The sequence below is a fragment of the Hylaeus anthracinus genome, unplaced genomic scaffold (assembly GCF_026225885.1).
Source record: "Hylaeus anthracinus isolate JK02 unplaced genomic scaffold, UHH_iyHylAnth1.0_haploid 12001, whole genome shotgun sequence".
Lineage (NCBI taxonomy): Eukaryota > Metazoa > Arthropoda > Insecta > Hymenoptera > Colletidae > Hylaeus > Hylaeus anthracinus.
In genome coordinates, this window is record NW_026534348.1 from 19,038,277 (window position 1) to 19,060,337 (window position 22,061).

Genomic DNA, 22,061 nt, shown 5'->3' on the forward strand with positions numbered 1-22,061 from the left:
AAACCTTCTTCTTAGGCATAATCATTCTCAAGCACATTTGAATAAAGTAAAATTTCGGACAGAGGATAGATACGATTGAAAGAACAAGCTGTCTAAATGTAATCATCACATTGTTCCAAAAAGATGTATAATAAAATAATTTGCTTTTAGACAAATGTTTAACATGCAAGTAGTGATAGTGTCCAAAGATCAATTTAAAATTCCACTATTAATTAACGTTAAATTAGTAGCCAACAAAAAGTACACGACAAAATATCGTCAGTGGTACGATTATTGCGATTCTCCCCTATGCCACACTGATCGGTACACAAGCTCTATCAAAGAAGCCCCAGGATTTTTAAACGGTTGACTTAAGCCCACGGCGTCTCACGCGCTCCTCGTACTTCGCACAACAGTTTTAAATGGTGACGAAAACGCGACTTTTAATTGCGCGCTTCGCGAAACGTATCGCCACGAGTGCAACATATTCCCCCTCGTACCGCGACTCCCTTAATGAGATGGCCAGGCTGAGCCGCCTCATCGGTGTTAAAAATGTTGCTCTCGCGCACAACACCGGGGAGAGATGGGCTTCCCAGACGGAGGGCCTTTCTCGTGTGCACGTATTCCGGTGTGCTAGGCTGTCGCGCACCCCCTGTATCTTACTGGCAAGGGTGATGCGGGGACTCTCGCTTCTTCCTTCTCTGTGCGGAAGTTGTGCTCGCGGGGGGTGCTTTTACTGCCTCGCAGATAGCACCAGTAAGTATGTACGTTCTTGGCGCTTGCGCACTTTTCGTTCTGTCTTTGTCGCGCGGCCGACGCTCGTTGCGCTAGCGCTTTCCTCGTCGCTCTTACCTGGCTGCACCACCGCGATGGAAAGAGAAAGAAAGGGTGAGCGCGCGCCAGCCTGTGAAAGCAGCACGAGAGCGAGTGAGAAAGCGTGACACGATAGACGACATTGGCGGGGAAGGGGGTGGCTCGCGAACGACAGAAAGAGAGAGAACGCGCGCGCAAGGTACGAGGGAGAACGAGTGAGAGAGCCGGAGCGTTGCGTGGGGAGCGATCGCAGCTCGTCATTCGAAGCCCGCCAACGGACGAGCGAGCAGCCACGGAACGGGACCGCGATCGAAAGAACCCCACACGATCTTCACGAAAATAAGAGTAAAGGCGCCACGCTTTATCTCTGAGATCAAAGCCGACGAAGGGTCGCGTGCCCTCGTGACAGAGCAACGCTCCGGAAACAGTAATCATCGACTGTTTCGCAATTGCAAATCAATCTTCGACATAACACTCGTTCTCTCGTTCAGTTCACTTGAACGAAGCGCTCGTCTCGCGTTCGGTTTACTTCGGTCACGATCGTGTCGACCGCAGTGCTTACCGGTGTCCGTCTCGCATGTTTTCATTTCGAATCGGAGTGGAAGTGTGACAGCAGAAAACAGTGGTTTAAAAGGCACAGAATCGTTGACAGTGATCGACGTGACTCGCGCAGATCGCTTCTGAAGGATATTCGTGATCTATATCGCATTTCTTTCGTTTGCATGCGAGCGGTTAAACAGACGAGGTCCAGAGAACCAGTGTAATTACACATACGAGAGTAACGTATCGTGAAAGTCGAAACATTACGCGAAATTCGCCGGCAATCGAGTTTGTGCTTCGATACAGTGCTCGTTCGAGAAATTCGTCGCGACTTCTTTTACCCGTGTCCGTTGTGTATTACAGTGTCGTTTTTGTCGTTTAACACGATTACATACTCTCTGAGAATCGACTGTCAGTCGAACATCGTTGGATCTACGAGCTCGTGTCCGAAAAGTGTTTAAAAGGAACAATCGAACAAATTAAAAGAGAATCAAACGAATAGTAATAAAATTGATAAACACCGACGAAAGACCATTCGGACGAAGGAAGGCACTGTTAATCGACAGGACAGTGACCGTTGCAACCTCGTGACGCTCGGTGCATGATCGAAAAATCGAGATCTCGTTTCGCGCGCAAACGGTGCATCGTAGCAGTGGTAACATTGGAGAACGGCTGGATTCTTACGAGTTCCTCTCGACTCAGTTCAAGGAAGACATCAAGATCCGCGCAATTGGTCCAATATCCAGAGGAATAACAGAATTCACTTCACTTCGAATTTCTTTCGAAGTATCTTCGATCGAGAATATCGACCACCACCAGTACGTGATTCCTGTGGAAGACGATCGGAGGAGACAACTAACGACTGGTTTGTCATTGGACTAACCTTCCCGTCGTCGTTTTTACGAAGGATATACAGGGAAGACTCGAAGGTATTCCAAGAATCGTTGGTGTCGCGATCTCAACATTCGATTAAACGGTGACGGCAGTGTCGCGAAACGGTACCACCTGTGTTTGGTGACTAAAATTCGACTCCCGTGATTTATCTGTTTTCGGCCAGTAATTCGACTCCGCGTTTCCTGACATTTTTGGTAACTCGTGTGTTTGTGCTCCACAGTGGTGGATGGATGATCCATCGTACAGCATCGCTTGAAAAAGTATATCCGTGTGTGCGAAAGGCTCTTCCAGTTGGATTACATCGAAGCGTCGACATCGTGTTTACTTCGTGGGAGTGGAAGGGTTGCAGCGACCTTGTGAATTCCGAATCCGACGTGTCGATCGAGACAACAGAGAGCGCGTGGCCAATTACTCGTGCGCCGTTACTCGAGCACCGATTAATCGATTAATTAACATCCGAATTAATTCGTCGAGTCCCTTGAATCGTCGATACTTACGCCGGGCTTGTGTTTCTGAATATTTCCGAGTCGATATTCGATCCGACAATTCGTAGTTTTATCGCTGCACGCCGGCAGTTTGATTTTACCGCGCGATTAATTACATTCATTTGGTCGCGGACCGAAGAATATCGCGGCGCGTTGAGATCGGTTTCCATTATCGGTGCGAACAACACCGGTTTCTCGAGCTCGATTCTCGGCGTGCACGCACCAGCCTCCTCGTAGATCCTTTGTCCGATTTAGCCAGGATTACGCGCTAGTTCGCGGAAGCAGTAGCTCTGTAATTGCGCCACGCGCACGCTGAACGATTGTCTGCGCGACGAAACAACAAACGGTCGTGTTTACGTGACGAAAGTGCAGACGCAGCCCTACTCGGTCATTTGCAAAAAGTGAGTAGCCCCTGTCTGTCATGTTTACTATTACCTGTGCGTGGATGTGCGCGCGCTCGCCCGCGCGTGTAGGCACGTATGACAGCCGCGACTCCGCTTACACGTGGCTTTCGTGCGTGTGTGCACCGGTGTTGTACGCGCGATGCCTTGCCGGCATTCATTCAAAACAAAACAACCGTGCTCGTCCATTACGGTCATGCACGGCCGTATATACAGGCTAAAGCAAAACTATAGGACACTTGGATTAATTACTGTATTAACCATAATTGGCAGTAATAATTTCACCAATTTTTCATCCGATGATTCTTTAGTTTTTTCTCGTTTCTTCTAGTATTACTTTTACATGACTCCTATAGGCGATTGAATTTATTTCATTTATACGAATTGTGTATTATTTTGAAGGTTTCGAAATGCTTTTTCATATAGTGATTCGTACGTTTCTTCAAAATAAAAACAACAAATAGCTATTATTGTCCGAAGTAAACATTGTTATATTTAAAAATACTATTGTGTTGTATTATGAGATTTTCATTTTTTTCGCGTGGCTCCAATCTCTGATTCTTTTATGTTATTTTCCTAAATTTGTGTCAACAATTTAAATACCGACAGTCTTAGAAACGGTCTGCAACTTAGAAAAGGATTTTCTACATTAGTGTATTAATATAGGCTGACATTAATTTCTACATAATGTTACTAGGTATATCAAAAGCCTTCTCTGTTTCCTCGAATGAAGCATTGAAAGTATTACAGGTTCCTTTAGGTACAGTGGGTGTAGAATGTATTCGTACACCGATCAATTTCCCAGAAAACTTTTGTGTGAAATTGTACTTTCATAACTTCTTTTTTTATAATCAATGTTATTTTACATATTCTTGGAAATCTCTAAGATAGATATAGTCCAAACAACGTTTCCTAGTTAATATAATTTGTGAAATGAACAAAAGAATGCGAAAAGTGGGTAAAAGTACAGAAGCAATAATTATTTGTACAATTCTTATGACGAACCATTTACAGTAGTGTTTGTAACGTAAACACATTAGTTTATTGCTCCGTACGAATTAGAAAACATCAAATTTCCAGTAAAGCACTTTAAAAAAAGGTTCTAATAAAGGAATGGAAAAAGATCCCACTTCGAATAACTAATAATTTAGTTAATTTAATGCTTAGAAAAGTTACAATAAGGATAAAATCAAAAGGAAATCTCACGAATGAAGTATTATATACTTGTAAATTAATGTAAACTTCTTCTTTTTTTTTTAATGAAGTTTTACAAATTAAACTGTTGTGCGAATACTTATTGCTTCAACATTTCCATCGATTAATTGTTTTTCTCTTGTTAATTTCGCAACTTACATAAATAGCTATTTTTTTTATACTCTATCTATTCTAGACATTTCCGAGAATATGTAGAATGTCATTGTTTATAAAAAATAAGTTAATAAATTACAATTTTACATAGTTTTTTTTGGAAATTGATCGGTGTACGAATACTTTCTACACCCACTGTATATACTGGAAATAAAAAGCCTATATATAAGGTCCTGGTAGATAAAGTGTTAAGACTATGTCTTTTTTTGCTCGAATAGTGTCTTTACCAGACATTAGTACAACATCGAAGAAACGTCCCTTGTTGAGTCCGTTGACCTTTCGAACACGTGTCGCTTGAGTCGCTTCGCAACCAAATTCGTATAATACGCGATCATGTAGATGCACACGTGACTTATTGTAGCAGTTTGATGGAAACACAAGTTTAAGTCACTATTAATTTGCATTTTTATGGAGTAAGTATAAAAAGCATTTAAATAAAGTTTAGTCCATTCTGGTGTAAAAATGCTGTATTTTGAAACTGAACGATTAATGACATCGACTACAGAATATTATACAGAATTTAAATATTCGATTTAACTACAATTAGTTAAGAAAATTTAGTTAGTGTTTATAGTTTCTTTTGCTTGGATCATGTTTTAAGTAATGTGTAGTATACTCGGTACATAAAATGTATACTTTATTCCCTCAATTTGAATAAACATGCAAATGGATAAAGTGTCTTATCATTTTGTCCTGCACTGTACATGATGCATGTACATATTTATATATTATACACGCGTATGTTTTGCAAGTTAACCGTCCTCGCAATAATACTGTTTTTGTCTGTTATAATTAATATTTCGTGGCGGAAATGACTAATTAGACGGTAACGAGGGACCGAGTTTCGAAGCAGCGGGTTTGATTTTCGCGTTAAAAGGTAATATTGTATATTCGTGAATTCTACGAGGTGTTGCATATATTTTCCATTCCAATTTATCATGAAAAGTTTGTACGATTGTGAGTGGTTCCTCGTGGCCATGTGTTTGCGACCATTTTTGAATAATAAAGTTTTTAAGCAAAACATTACCGAAATTATTAATTTAAAGGCAAATTGCAATATGTAAAAAATGCAACAACGAATTATAATCGAACTCTTTTATAACGAGCACCAAGGGACCGTCAAAATTTCCTTGTTTGTAAACATAACTCGTTACATCGATAATGAGTTATATCCACTTTTCACTGTTTTTAATTTTGAAGCATTTAATAAAAAGGTAAATTTGGAGATCAAATAAAACATTAATGAGAAAAAGTAACGTATGTACATACACACGTGTATGTGATTTCCCTTCATATGCTTGTATAGACTACAGTCACGTAATAATGAATACAATTTATTTGCCTTTAAATTATGAACCGTACATTCGATAAAGCCAATGTATTTGGTTGGAATTAAAGACAGTATTAATTAATAATAAATTCGATATATCTGTGCACGTTGTAACGAAGTTTGAATGTATGCAAGAAGTAAACAGTCTGTTACACTCATTTACACGAATTAATATTTTATTACATAATTCCCATTTATACCATTATATGCTATTTTATGGCATTAAAAAGGTGTTACAATTTCGTGTACCATAAGTTACAATAGCAATAATCTATTACTGTATTGGAAAAATTATTTTCCATTAGAATTCATTAATTATTTATATATACCCTTTTTCGTTTTACCCTAACATGAGTGGTGTTTCAGTAAAAACAGTTATCTGCAATGACGAGGAACGTTGATTTATATCATTTCCCTTTGTACATAGATAATGAATGAACTGAAGCTCTCAAAGACTGTGACTTTATGCCATAACAGGAAATCGAGCATGTTTTTTTCCGTTTACCATTAATACCGTATAAATTTTAGAGGTGAATTTTATGAGAGAGAGCTCGTGCCGTACGACTTAATTAATACCTGGAACAGCTAATTATGGGTAGAAATTTTTACGAAAACAAAATATGTTGTCCCGTGAGTGTCATTAATCGTTGGAAAGACAATAATTTTCTCAAATCGTACGACAATATCTTGAAACGAAATCGCTAGAATGAAAAGATTTTTTAGTCGAATACTGTTTACTGAGAATCCTAAAATACATAAAGTTTTCCATTTAATTACAACAAAGAAAAGAATGTGTATATGTAACACTTCTAACCATTAATTAATCGCAAACTTCTCGATAATGTTTTATTTTTAACAAATAATTTTATCCGCGTTATTTCCACCAATTATATCTTCAAAGTTCCTAATTTTGTTTTAATTTCCAAGAACTATTTCTTCCGAAATGGACTAGCAACACGTGGTCGAAAAGTTGAATGAAATATACTTGTATCGTTCGATTATCAAACAGAATCTTGTTTATACCGTTTATCAAGATCGCGATCATCTTCAAAATCGATCATAGACTTCTCCCGCAATATATCGGATCGCGAAATGACGAGGAAAATCTGGATGTTACCCCGTGACTACAACGTATCTCGAGGAAATCAGACTTTGACGCGGTAAATCCGAGAAAAAGACAAAGTGTAAAAACGGCGGAGACCGAGGGGAATGATGAAACAGAGAATAAAGACGGAAATGGAGAACTGGAGAAAGAACCTGTACCTAAGGCTGAGCTTGTCCCGCTGACAGAATAGCGAGCTATCCGACAGCTCGGTAGGTCTTTAATGGTCTTCTTCTCGACTGGATGTACACTGTTTTATGCTTTATTCCAAGCTTCTTCCTCTCGCTCTCCTGGACCGAATCGTGCCACACATTTCACTCTCGTTCTCTTCCGACTCACGTCGTAAACGTGTCTTTCGTGCAAAAACGCGATAAAGTTCCACCTTTCCTTCGAGATCGAGCGGAGCGACGGCCCTGAAAGCAGGTGACTCTGTTCCAAACAAGATTCACTCGATGGGGGGTCTTTTGCAATGAAGAACGAACGTTGATCTGGTATCTCGCGGAGAAGATCAGAGCTGAAGGTAGACGCGATTGCGCAAATTCAATTCGGAAATTCGTGTGAGCGCGTAGCTACTTTCGTACGAACGATGGAAATAAATGGTCCACTATCTGAAGAATAATATATTTTAGATGTCGTTGGATATCTTTTGCGACTGCGCTTCATCGTAAAGATATTTTAATTAGACTGTTCAAGGTACACGATAGGCATACGATGTAACTTGTCGGCAGATTAAAAGTATAATTGATAATTTCAGGTTTCGTTCCCTGTTTTGAGACCAGTTTAGGATTTTATTTCAGCTTCGAGTACCACTTGCACCAGTGGAAAAATACATTTTAAAATTGCTGCCGTCAGAGTACTGTAATCTTTTCATCATGCAAAATCATAAGCAAATCTTTTTGTATTGATGCAATGTAACAAAGTATTAGGTATTTGATCAAATAAACGAATTTTAATTAGTGTCACGTCATAGCTCAAATTAAATCATAAATTCAAGTGGGCAATCATGTATGGACATTAATGTTATTTTTGCTATACAAGCAGACAGAGATCAATATAGATTTTTATCAAGTCTTGTAAGAAAAATGGTAAACCTGAAGTAATGAATCAAGTAAAGGCTACACAATACGATGTTTTATTTTGTCATTTCAAATCAAATACATTTGGCTTCGATAAGTGAAAGGTAAGTGAATTAATCAACTCAAAGAAAGTACTGTTGGTAACTCCATCTGAAGAGGTTCCAAAACATGAGACGGCACGACAAATTATCAGTGTAATTTTAATCTACTGATAATTTACACCAATCGTATGTTTCAAAAAGTCTAATAAACATATATTCCTTTGAAAACGATACAGAGCAGAGCATTAAACTCTTATTATATAGTCTTGTTACTTGTTCAAAATCATCGTAACGTGTTAAAATAAGATTAAGAAATGAATTCAAGAATACACGCTATTCGAGAGCTGTAGAGAAACATAGTACGAGTATAATAGACAGGTGGATAGGGGCTAAATTGAGCGCGGTTAATGTGAAAAAAAGGCAAGAATTGCGGGGACAGTTGGCTGCCTTACCGCGAGCTGTCGTGGTTAGACTAGACGTGACTGCAATAACTGCGTCCCGACACTCAGCACCCTCTATCTTTTCGTTTTTATCCTTTCTCTCCTTGTCCACCACGCGAGTTTATCCTTATCCAAGCCTTCACTTACATGAAACATTGGCGGATCGTTAGAAACGTTTTCTACCTCTGTATTCCCTTCTAATCTTTTCAACCATCTTGGAATAATTGATGTCACTTCCTCGTCATTTTACTCTTTACCCTCGATGTTTAATTTTATTTCACCATTCATTGACCCTTCCACATAATAAGTCGATAAAATCTTCTCTAGTGACTATTAACGGAAAGCACTCGAACCGGTTTTCAGCATCGAGTACATAACCAATAGCACTAGCCATCCACGTTTTCGTACCGGAGAAGTCTCGCAGTCGGGGAAAATTATCAGGGTGGCGGAGATGAAGTTTTTGTTCGCGCCTAGGCTGCAAAATACGTCGTTAAGATTCTGCGAGGGTAAACAAGACTGTACCGTGGTACAAATTAAGTTCAGGTTTCTTCGTTACGATTGTACGAGTCGGGCGGCTTTTACTTTCCTTTTATTGTCTACGGCGAAACCTTCTACGCCCCCGTGGATACTTAAGGTATAGAAGTCTTCCTTGAATCGTTAATTAGCTCGAATTCTTGGATTCTAATTACACGTGCAGTTTACGGCTTTATTTAAGCGAAGTAATTTCCTCGGTCTCATACTATCGGAGATCTCAGCACAGGTTAAAATACATGTATCGACCGCTCCTCGAATTAACATGTTTAGTTAATATTAAACCCATTAACTCTTTATACGCGAATGTCTTAATTATGTTTCTTGCAATCCAGGTGACCGAAACGACCCAGTTTTTCCGTTGGAAGTGGTACACATACGGCTTCAAGATTCAGCTGGACATCATGCCCTGGTTCATCCTATTTCTTCTTCTGTTAGCCGTGATGGAGGCTTTCCCTCGGGAGGCCACCTGTTCCCGCCTGCCGGACATCTATTGGAATTCCACCAATCCAATGTAAGTCGCGAGCAAAGCTCACTCTTATCTTATTCGTCGTACCTTTTCAAAGTAATTACCCGTTACCGCGTCCAGCTCCCAGCTGATTTATACACGGGAAGCAGACATATTTGAAACGTTGCAAAGTAAACCAGTTTACGATTCACTTTACCAGAGACGCTCGGTGGGCAATGTTTATTTGTTCCCGCGTAATACCATCTTTGTCCCACCGTTGAAACGAGGGAATAACCATTTTTAAATATTTACACGAGTGCTTCAGATTGTGATATCGTGCGCGACAAGAAACGAAGGTTACCTAATTTCAGACGAAGGTAAGCATTTAACGGCAAAGCTTGCACTCCAATGGAATTAAAAGTACCTACCAAGATCTTTTACATTTTGCGTGTTTCGTAGTCGAATCGAGCATTTTATTTTGTTTATATTATGTTTTCGATTCTTTAGTTTGAAGGGAAGTGGATTCTTTCGGTTATATGGTATGGAAAGCAATTTTAATTATTATGATAGAGATGTAACGAAACGATTGCAAAAAGTATACATTCATGCAGAATTAAGCATTAATGTAATTAGATTATTTTATCTAATATACTATATCATATGTTTTTTTACGTGCAGTTTCAATGCTATCATATACTATAAATGCATGAAATTTAGAGTCTGTAAAAACAATAAAAACAAGTGATTCGTCCACACGAAAAGCCACATGCGTTACATATTTCTGGTGTCTTTGTAACAATAGAAATAGAAGCTTTTTATCGACTTGTGCTACTGTAATATGTAGTCTTGATTCCTTTTTTCTGATTGTTGACAACATAATGTCAATTTTCGTATCCAAATCTTCATATCCAAACGTAGATTTCACGGTTTTAAAACACCGGAGTGCACAACCAGTGGTGTTCCTCCAGCCTCCCTCCTAGTCACTAAAGACATCGTATATACATGAAAAGAATGCAAGCTCCGTTTAATCTCATCCGAGATATTACCGTGAATGTCCTTGTTCCAAATATGTAGAAGACGACCGCATTTCCACGTTGAAGCATTCCGCGAATGGTAACGCGTTTTACTGCAGAAAGATCGAGTTTCGTGGCATTGCAGGTATTACAGGACCATTATGCTATAACGATTTCTTGATTTTATCGTCGTTTATCCAACTATAATTACGTTTTCCATTGAGAAATATTTTTTGGCCTCTTCTTATTTCCGAGTTGCTTGTTGTGTACAACAGTTGTCATTTGTGGCAATTGTTTCTATGTTGTTTCCTTAAATACAGTTGAAAACTGTGGTAAATGGGATTGAGACGTATTTAAATACTATTGATTCATTGACATCAGATTATTATTATTACGAATTGTCTAAGATAGACATTCCTTACTCTCACATCCCTTATGTGTCTTCTAGCGGACCTAGGACGAAATACCACAATTTACATTTCTCTCAACGCTGATAAACTTCACTTATTTAATTCTTTCTCACAATAAAAGAACATACATCATTTATATACAGTTCGTTTATAGATGGTAAGGATCAGAGATTGTACTGAAGTTTTCCCTGAAAGCATCAGAGAAAATACTTCACTGATCTTTGTTTTGGCTAAAATCGCGTGAAACAAATTAATGAAATAATGTTTAATGTTTGCCATTAAAAGTATGCAGATTATTTAAACGAAAAAATATTAAATGTTTAATAACTATATCGTTAAAATAAAATAAACATCGATGACTGGGATAATGGCAAAATTAGGTTCACTTACCGTATGGCATTTTGCTCTAGGTTCACCAAAGAGCGTTAGTGATCAGTAAAGGACGTCTCTAGCAGATTCAGCTATACATTTTAGATACATTTACTTATATTAGAAACACTTCACTTATTATTTTATGAACGACAACGCAATAAAATTGCAAGGAAATAATGGATTTGCGATAAAAGATTATTTAAGACGTGAAATCAGTATAGCTATTCTTAATTAATTGGTGCACAATGATAACTAGACTGCGGAAGTTTATGCATGATAAATATGTAACATGCATATGCAAAATATGCATGAAAAATGTTCAAAATATGCACGAAAAATATGCAAAATATGCATGAATAATTTGAATAAAACGTAGTATAATAAATAATATATTAGTATGTTACAGAATATTCGCTATGTACACGTATATAAAATACTTTTCATAATTATTCTGGTATATCATAATTCGCATGACAATAAATTACCAGCATTTTTTCCAAAATTAATTGTGTTAGTGCCGGTATTTATGTATTAGTCTAAATGCAATTTCCTTTTATACTTCACATTTTTATTGCAAATTTTGCAATAAATACTTCTGCTCATCGTTATCATCATTGTCGTTGTCATTAATAACAAAATTGGAATCGTCTCTGATCCAACTTAGCATTAATGCTTTTCTACTTTTTCTAACTTTTGGCACTTTTAGAGAATTAAGTGACACTTAAATATGTTCACTTCTTCACAGAGATCACATTAACAGCGAGAATTGAACTAAAGTATTCGAAGTCGAAATACAAACTGTCATACCTAACGGTCGATTAGCAACACAAGGTTACAGAAATATGGTTTCATATGGCCTGTATTTGTGTAAACACTACACAATTCTGATACGAAAGTATGGTGATAGACGAAACTAATTTGTCCAGATAGATATTTCACATAAGAACGATAAATAACATATGCAATATATTATTGCATATGTTTTTAAACATAAATATGAAAAATATGCAAAAGAAAAAATGTATTTTTATAGTACTCTAATTTCAAAACAAATTTCCGTCTAGGTCCCATTCTTTTAACTATTTCCTATAAAAATATGCATTTGCATAAACTTCCGCAGTCTAATGATAACAGTGCCCTAACGTGGTCCGGTTAAGTCTAGTCTGTACATGCTTCCTTCAGGTACCATATAACAGGCAACGGGATTTTCGGTGGTCGATTTCTTGACCTTTCCCTCGCTTTTTATTTCCTTTCTTGCAGCCATTTCGTCAGCAACGCGGTTAGTGGCGCGTCTCGATTGGAGTCGTGACATATCGCTGCGATATTTCTTCCCCTCGTACCAACGATACACGCGTGACGAAGCCGCCGTACGTGTGGATTTTTACTCTTTCCGTTCGATCGGTTTTCTTCAGTGTGGCGAGGCAACGCCAAGGCAAAAAAGGACGGAATTGAAAGCCCAATGAAAAAGGTCCGGCGTGTTCACGCCCCTACCGGCTTCAGGATGTACGTGCGTGGCCGCGGGCGCCTCGTGGAGGTCGGGCATTATAAATATAACGGGTGAGCCGAGTCGAAGTTCCAAAATCGATTTATCCAGTCGCGTTTTGAGCGAGGGTCAAGTGCGCCGTTAGCGCAACCGCGAGCGCACGTGTGCAGCTGCGTCCATGAAGGCTCTTCTCACTTTGGGGGTTTCAAAAAATCAGAGTTTTTGTTTCGAGTCTTCTGAAATCAGGGAGCGTATAAAACACAGCTAAGTCATGTTGAGATATTCATAAGATTCACAAAGTTATAAGACACTTTGAACGAGACGGTGCACGGGCTAAAGTCGAAAGTTGGATGGGTATATTTCAGTTTTGTGGTTTCATCTACCTCATTTTTTGATACTATGGAAGGAAATATCTTTTTGTGGATGCTGGCGACAATTAAAATGAAAAAGTTGGGGAAGTACAATGGTACTTTTTCACGTTCAGAAAAGTTAGGAAATGAGCGTAAAACTGAAACTTTGCATTCATGCGGCGCCATTTCGTCATTTTTGTTCTTTTGTCACGAAACTAGATTCAGTAGTCTAGCAATTTCATACAGGATGTAATTTAACTTAAATTGATGTTTTTAAGGTATTTCTTTACATACGCAGGTTATTTTCAGGTCCTTTGTCCGCAACATGTAACATCTATGTGTTTTTATTTTTAAAATAAAACTTTTTATAGCTCGTTATTTCACCCTCACGTAATGTCACTTCATGAAACAAAATTTCGATAAAATCACTCCACGAAAGTTACGCCTAATTAAGGGAGGAAACAAGATTTCTAAATTTCGAATTCAAAGTTAGAATCAACGATCCCAAAACCCCCTGTACATCAAGTTTTATAAAAATCAGTCGAAAGGAATTCTTTAAATATTCAAGTCAAACTATGTAAAGATTGTTGTCAACTTCTTCCAAGAAATACTGCGTTAGACACTGTACTTATTGCATTTCCAGAAATTTATGTAGGTCACAATTACTATCGTCATTTCTTTATCTTCATGATATTCTGAAAGATATCCACTAATGCTCATATTTTAATTTCGCACTAGTAATAAAGTAATAATAACCATTGATTATAGGTAGAATCAATCATCTATAAGTAATCCCAGTACATGGATTAGAACAGTGTATTAAAAATAGTCTAAATGGTATATTAATCTTGACGCTGAGTTCTTCGTTGGTTAAGCAAATGTCTCATTAATTAATTATTCCGAGATTCAATTTTGCAAAGTTCATCCAGTTTATATAATTAATCATTTACACATTCACAGACAAAATTAAACTGACTCCCATCGAGTTAGCAAACGTTATATTATTAATGAGTGGTCGAAGGCTCCAAGCACGTGGCTCCATGTACATGGTGTTTATTTTTTGTTGCTATACCTACAGCAGTCGACGTTAAAGCACATTTTCCTCCGCGCTTTTCGCACGAAAGCATACACACGCCACTGTACTGCGACTTCCCTGGCTGTAAATATGGAGAAACTTTGTTCCATCATCAACAAGACCATGCACTAAATTTAAGGTTTTTGGAATTGTTGGAAAGTCTTTGTATTTATAAACAAACACTAAGAGATTAATAATAAATCTGAACAAGAAATAATTATTTATATTTGTTGAAGATGGACACAAAAATGAAACGGTAACTAGTGAAATAAAAAAGAAACAATCTAGAGCTATCTATTCTCGCACGTTCGCACAGACCAGATATCTTTGACTGACTAACTATACCACGTCTTTCTCGTTACCTTTAGTGTTTACGTACATCGCTGTCGATTGGCTCCTTCACCTCTCACGGACACATATGGACAACATACACACACATCCATCCATTTATTCTCGCATTATAGAATGCCAATACATATATTTTTCACAAAGGTTGATCCGACTTATGATTTGTCTTAAAAAAATTCGCTACGATGACCTATTTTTCGAGACTCCAAAACGAGAAGGCTCCTTAGAGGAGCGTAGGTTGGCGAGAAATGGAGTTTTACAAGCATTAAAGTTGACTAGTCGTCGAAAAGCGAAGATCGAGCTGTCCTCGAGTTTCGTTGGGTGGTTGACTAATGCGATAGAAGGGGTTGGGGATGAGCGAACTCGGTTAACGGGCAAAAACCAATTCGTTGTCGACGTGGGATTGAATGTCGAGCGTTGTCGTTTGCGTTTTATCGTCTAAATCGACGGGTCTTCCTCGTCAGATTTGCGTATCTGCGTACGCTTGGACAATGAACGATATTAACGTCACGTTTATTTTTCAGTTCAATTTTCTGATTGTAAATGGAAGGGAAACGATAGCACGATTCATCTTCGGTATAACGAGGGTAGAATAGGTGTAGCTATTAATCCTCTGCGGGTGGGTGGCCCGTTTTGGAATATGAATGTTAGATGGGGTGGGACGGTTGCGGAACATGTGATGAGTAATCGTCGTGTGCCTTAGGATTATTTTATCAAGTGTGTACATTTTATTCTACTTGAATTGATCCATAAATCAATTTGAACAAATCTTGTACAATAGTAAAATATCAGTGCTTGGTGTATATCTATAAACAGTAGATAGTAGATAGTAGATACTCAATAGTCTTCGAACAAGCAAATTTTATATTATATTCCACAAAAGAAGGCTTAAAATCAAATTTTTATATGCAAATATTATTATCATATTAATAATGCCTCGTAACCAATTGTTTTTGGTAATATTTTGTCCCGGAAACTAGTTCTTTTGCAATAAAGTTTGAAACGTTTCTGTCGCTAAAAGTTAGAATAGTGGGGACAGCCGATTGTCACTTTCGATGACAGAGGAATGGGACTTCGAAATTAACGTCGGAAAAATGACCCAGCACCGGTTCCGGAGGGTTAATATAAAAAGATAATATAAATAATATCATTTTGGTATTTGCATACCTTATAAAATAACGAAACTTATTGTAAAACACATACAGATTCCATGTTATATGATTTCGTATTTGCAGTTATTTTAAATATTTTGTACATTCATGTTGAAGTTCATTACCTAAAAAGACATTAGTTTTTGTTGATTTGTAGCCACGAATTTGTTAATAACTTTCCAACGATAAAAAAAAACTTTTAAACTACTTATGCTGATCAGTGTATTCTGGCGCTGGTCTGCAAAGGGTTGATAACTTTGAAAGAAAAATTGTTACCTTCTATATGCATTGATTTCGGGTATTATTTCATTTCATGCACTTCGAAATCCGAGGTACCATTGCGCTACCGCATTCGAAGAAGTCGACACACTTTTTGAAGTTTTCCGCGAAAGCTTATTTGGACTGTGTCTAATGCAATGCGATTCCGAAGTTCCATTCCCATATACAGGGTGTCCACGCTAAAGTGTGACAAACGCATATTTTAATAACTATTCATAATACGAAAAAATTATTTATATGTAAATTGCAGGATACAATGGGCTCTATATTGTGGCGTAAATGAAATTTTATTTATATTTTTAATTTAAAAGATATGATGGTGAAGTTTTGTTTTTTAAATGGAACTATATATTTTTGAGGAATCATGCGATAGTGCTTTTCAAGACGAATTCATTGACCTTTAACGTATTTACCCGATTTTTATTAGTTTTCAAGATGGAACGCTTCGAAATTTACTGATTTTCAGTGGGAAAGTCTCGATTTGAGTGACAAGTCATAAAAGCGGTCCTACGCGGTCACTCAAACTGAGACTTTTCCGCTGAAAATCAGTAAATTTCGATGCGTTCTATCTTGGAAACTAATAAAAATCGGATAAATATATTAAGGGTCAATGAATTCGCCTCGAAAAGCACTGTCGCATGATCGCCCCAAAAATAAATACTAGTTCCATTTAAAAAACGAAACTTCATCATTTTTTTTTAAATTAATAGTATAAAAAAAATTTCGTTTACGCCACAATATAGAGCCCATGGTATCCTACAATTCACATGTAAACAATTTTTTTGTATCATCAATAGTTATTGAAATGTACGTCTGTCACACTTTAGCGTAGACACCCTGTATGTTCCTCTCTCGATAGGAACGGTCATGCACAATTTCGAGACCGACAGTAACCGTAGAGTCTGGAATGGATTTTGGTGCCGTGTTTAGATTTTTCCTTGAACAAATCCTATAATAATCGGCCAAACAAAAGCTGTCGACATTGTTACAGTACTTTTCCAATAAATTCCTACTAATTTAGAAGCTAATGAATTTTCTCTTTTCTAATAGTTAAAACATCTAATAAAAGATTTGATGATTAAAAATGAGTAAAATAATTGTCTTTGTTTACAATTTAATTTATTCAAAGATTTTTCATGGCACTTTTACAATTTTTTCGGTCGACTTTGATTTCTACGTCTAAGACAATGTCGAGGATAAGACGATAGAAAAGGCGATGGGGACATCCCGCTGGGAACTTTGTCTCCTCTCCGTAGCAGTTTGGTTCGAAGCAATTGACTCTTGACTAGCGAATCCTCTATCTGTATAGTAGTCACGTCGAGGATGGTAGCAAACTACATACAATAAACCAACTACTCAGGGATTTTCTGCATACACACATGGCGCACTGTACAAGCATATATACAAATATACAACTTCATCGAAACGCATGGAGCGCAGCTTTATTCATCGTAAAACGGCAGAAGATCGAATTTTCGTTCCCCGTCAAGCGGTATCTGTCGATGTCATCTTGCACTCGCATTTTTATCGTATACAGGATGCCCCATTTTTATCGTATACAGGATGCCCCATTTTTATCTCTAAGTGCATAAACAAGGAATGGAGACTAGTACTGCCTCCGATTTTATAACTTTTGTATAAATGAAGGAATGTCGATGTATAAAAAATAAAAATAATGCTTAAAAGTTACTGTTTTGTATCCTAGGATGTATCCAAAATAGTTGTTCATTCTGTGCCTTCAGCCACTTCCTCTTACTTCATTTAAAGTTTCCATTAGTTTCAGTGTAATTATTATATTAATTTTTTGCACTATTTTCATGAGCCTGACACGTGATGAAAATTTTAGGCCAAACTTGAAAATCACGAGTCAGTTGTTAAATTTAGTGGGACCATTCGGCCGTACGGGTTCGGGACGGCTTTTTCCGAGTTTCAGCGTAGTGCAAGGAGTTTATTTTCATCCTTATGGAAGAATTTTCTTGTATTAAGAAAACGGTTTAGCCTGTGAGAACTTACTATATTTAAATAATAGAATGTTCGAGTAGTAGTGCGATTTTATGGTTGAACACTCGGATAACGAAGGTTCTACGTGTCTGTCCTGTGTCTTTCAATACTACTTGTGACAGTATCGCATACCGGTATTTGATTATCGCTCGAATCCACCGTGTAGCCCCGTAATTAAGTTTAACCCCTTGACAATACAATGATGGTTTGGGGTCGTCTATTCATTTCACGTGCCAGTGTAGACTTTGACAAGTCTGACTCGTCAAAAGCTGCTTTCAGTGGGCGCCATGCAGTAGGTATATATACAGGAAAATGGGAAAAATCCCAATATTCTGGGCCTAGAATCCCAAGTGAGACCCTTCGTATCGATTTCAAAAACCCTATGGTGCTTACTCCATCAATGGGACCGCCCGGGGCCGAACCGAATTTTTTCCTCGAAAATTAGCAAACTTTGAAGCGATATAGCTTGAAAACTAATAAAAATCGGGTAAATACATTAAAGCTTAATGAATTTGTCTTGAAAAGTACTATCGCGTGGTATAAAAAAATATATAGTTCCATTTGAAAAACGAAACTTGACCATCATATCTCGTTAAATAACAAAGTCAACAAAAATTCCTTCTCGCTGAAACATGAGCCCTATTTTACTATGCAATTTCCATATTTGAAATTTTCCATTCGGCCTATAATTTTGGAGTTAGAGCTCTGTATCACTTAGGCTGGGACACCCTGTATACATATGTAAGTAAACTATGCTGCTTCAGTTGTACATCCATCCCAACAATTCCAATAACAAAAAAGCATCGACATATAAGAAGAAGCACATTGAATGTAGTATTCAGTACAGCAGGGGTCTCGCACAATGAATCTCATATCAGATAATGAGTTTAGTAAAGATTGTAAATAATCCCTGTATCATCTATATGTCGAATGTATTATACATGTGAAAGTGACTATAATGGTACAATAGGTTGTTCTAGTGATAATAATGGGATTGACGACGCTCATCAAAGTGTTCATACCGTTGATTACTCAAGTAATGGTTCAAGTTCGAGTGAAGCTAGCTCCGTTCTACAAAATGTGCGGAAACGTTCAGGACGCGTATCAAGCAGTGACGATTCTGATGTAATAGGAGATGAATGGAATTGGACAGAAAAAGAAAATATTGTAAACATAAAGCAGTTTACTCAAACTCCGGGTATCAGTCCATTAGTTTTACAAAGATTTGAATCAAATGCAACACCTCTATGTGTTTTGAAACAAATATTGTCTGATGACTTCTTTGAAATGATAGTCAGGGGAACAAATACATAGATATGCAGCTCAAATGAAAATGGAGTACAATACGAAAATGAAGAAAGAGTGGTTTCCAGTAAGAAATGACGAAATCATGGCATATTTTTCGTTGTGCATTATATGTCTCAGGTAAAAAAATCTAAAATAAACTTGCATTGGTCAAAACGAAAAATATTAGAAATATTTCATGTATTTCATACTTTACAGAACTGTTAAATTATCATTTTTTAATGTTATTTAGTTGGTCTTCATTAGCATTCTGTTTCAATCTGATTATATGTTATATGAAAATAACATATAAAAAGCATCAAATTTCAAAATAAAATGTACTCTTTCTCAGCTTCTACATCACTGTACAGTTGATCGAAATTAAATAGTATTTTTTGGACGCATCAAGTTCCTTTTTATTTGTGTGTCAAGGGGTTAAAAATAAAAAAGAGAACACCCACCCGAATAGTTGTGATTTACTTTGACACTGGCAGCGTAATTCTACCAAGAATGCGACTCGAGTTGGGCGGCCATTTACGTTCTTTTCGGATATCGCTGAAATCGCTTATAGCGGTTTAACAAACGTTGAATGCCCGACGTACCGCAAATAAAAGCCAGGGGTCTGTCTAGCATGGAACGAGGAGGCACATTCGGTCGTTGGAATAAGGAAAATTGGATATTTGCTTAATCGCCCTCGACGGTCCGTCTCACTTTCAGCTTCTCTTGATCCCCCTCGGTTTTGGCCTCCCCCTTTCCGTGCCTCGCACTCCTGGTTCTCCTGCTTCTCCTGGGGTCGGGACTGGTGGCTTTCAACGCGATTGATAATTTATTTAAGTACTGCCACGTTAACGCATAACTACCGTCCGAATCGGGCAAATCAAAACGACCACACTGCGGCGGTCATTGCGGCTGCCAGGCATTAGTCCATTGTTCGATTTTTAACTTACCCTCCGTGCAACGATCGATTTCCTACTCGGTGTGTTTGCCATGCCGGCGTCATTTAACGTTTAGTAATTCTCAAATGGCTTTCAATCAAATGACTCCGCGCTGAAATGATCGATACGCAGTTCTGAATGGACGCCAGTCGTGTTCAGATTTGTCCGTTATTACTGATAATAACCGAGACAAAAATTGATGAATCGTCTTTGTAGATTGTGATTTAAAAGGGTTCGAGTACATTTAAAAGTCGGTACTGATCGATTAGATATGTTTCGTATAGGGACAATTTCGTATAGGGCGATTGATGTATCGACGCAAGTGCAATATGCCGGATGTTAATTGAAATAGAAATTAATTGGACGAGTACAACGGTAATATACATAGTTTGAACAGATAATCGAAAATATTAACAAACGTGGAATGAAATGTTCACGATGGAATATTTTAATATTTATTAAAATAATATAATTTTCTAGTATAAAATTGGAAATATGTTCTAAAGTATTACGTTTATCAATGATTAAAGTTGAATACTATAAAAGAATACGTGCTTTTATTAGAAAAAATGCAAGTATGAGTGCGTATTGCACCTGTTTCCTGCATCAAGAAAATGATATTTTCAAATAATAATCTCCATTACTGGATGCTGCAGGTTTGTCCATTCCTAGAATCGCGCATATTATAATTGTAATTGAATAATGTGCGAATTTATAACAAAGATGCTTTCTGTATGCAATGTACACTCACTCGGATCCAATTCGTTTGACAATAATGGTTCGAGCGCTTGCAATCCAGTCTTGAAATTCCAATGACAAATAAATTACGCTTCGGATTTTGTACCGGAAATACAAATACTTTCTGTTGTCTTCAATCTTCCGTTTCCCCTATTGATTCCACGTTACCTAGCAACCACTCCTGTATCGAATCACATTATCTCGATTCGAGAACGGCACGCTGGCACCTGATCGTGGAATAAAGTTTTCCAGAAACATGGTATTCTTACCTTACCATAACACACCATGTTATTCTAAGCTTCCCCTCGTAGGCTGCTTACGAGTTGTTTACATGTACGATTTCCAGCATTTTTCCTTTTTCTTTCGACTGTGTTTCTTGGCGTAAATCCCTTCGCGGAGTTCCTCCTGTCTTCCATTCACGAGTAACGTGGATTTCTTAATCTAGTCCAGTGTAATCCTGGTTTACGACAGTATAGAAAAGTATTAAATAGGGACAGTGTTTGCTTGTTTCATCAGAAATGGAGTAAGTTCAAAAATTATCAGTAAAATCAGGGTTTATCTATATTTAACGTTTTGGTCATTTTCAGTAAAAATTCGTAATGTCGATTGACTTAAATATTTTTAAAGGGGATTTTACATATAAAAGAAGAAATGTACATGCAGAATCAATTGATGAAAATAGTATTAGAAAATAGTCAATTTAACAATTAGTAATCTATCTCTGAATTTGAAAAATTATAAGTACACGTGTAAGATGATTACATATTTAACGAAATGGTTAGGTTTTTTTGCACACGTGTCTTTACAGTCATGATGAAAAATAGTACTTCTTGAGAAATTCTCTCTTGTATGATTAAAATAATACGTATGAAATTATTTTATTCTATTAAATATTACTTAAGGTAATGAATATTACTAATTGTTACCAAAGCAGAGTAAGCCGAATTTGTATTACTAACTGTTTTACTTATTATAGAATGAAATTTATATTAAAATCACTAACGTTTAATATTTTCGACACACTGTTTGCGGTAATTCTTCATATGATCAAAAACTGTGAACTAGATTAAAGTTGGAAACAATCATAAAATGCACCTGGAGTTATTAAATAAAGAATTATATATTTACATGAGTCAGGTTCAAAGAAACACAGACAGATATATATATATATATA

The 22,061-nt window shown here is 37.2% G+C and overlaps 1 long non-coding RNA gene across 1 annotated transcript in view; it reads left to right on the forward strand.

The window, feature by feature from the left end:
• Window positions 1-1,054: 1,054 nt before the first annotated feature.
• LOC128891313 (uncharacterized) overlaps window positions 1,055-22,061 on the forward strand; it is a 495,141-nt gene continuing 474,134 nt past the window's right edge. Inside the window, exons 1-2 of the long non-coding RNA XR_008460797.1 lie at window positions 1,055-3,112; window positions 9,336-9,514. This is a non-coding gene — a long non-coding RNA (uncharacterized LOC128891313). The remainder of the gene's footprint in view (window positions 3,113-9,335; window positions 9,515-22,061) is intronic.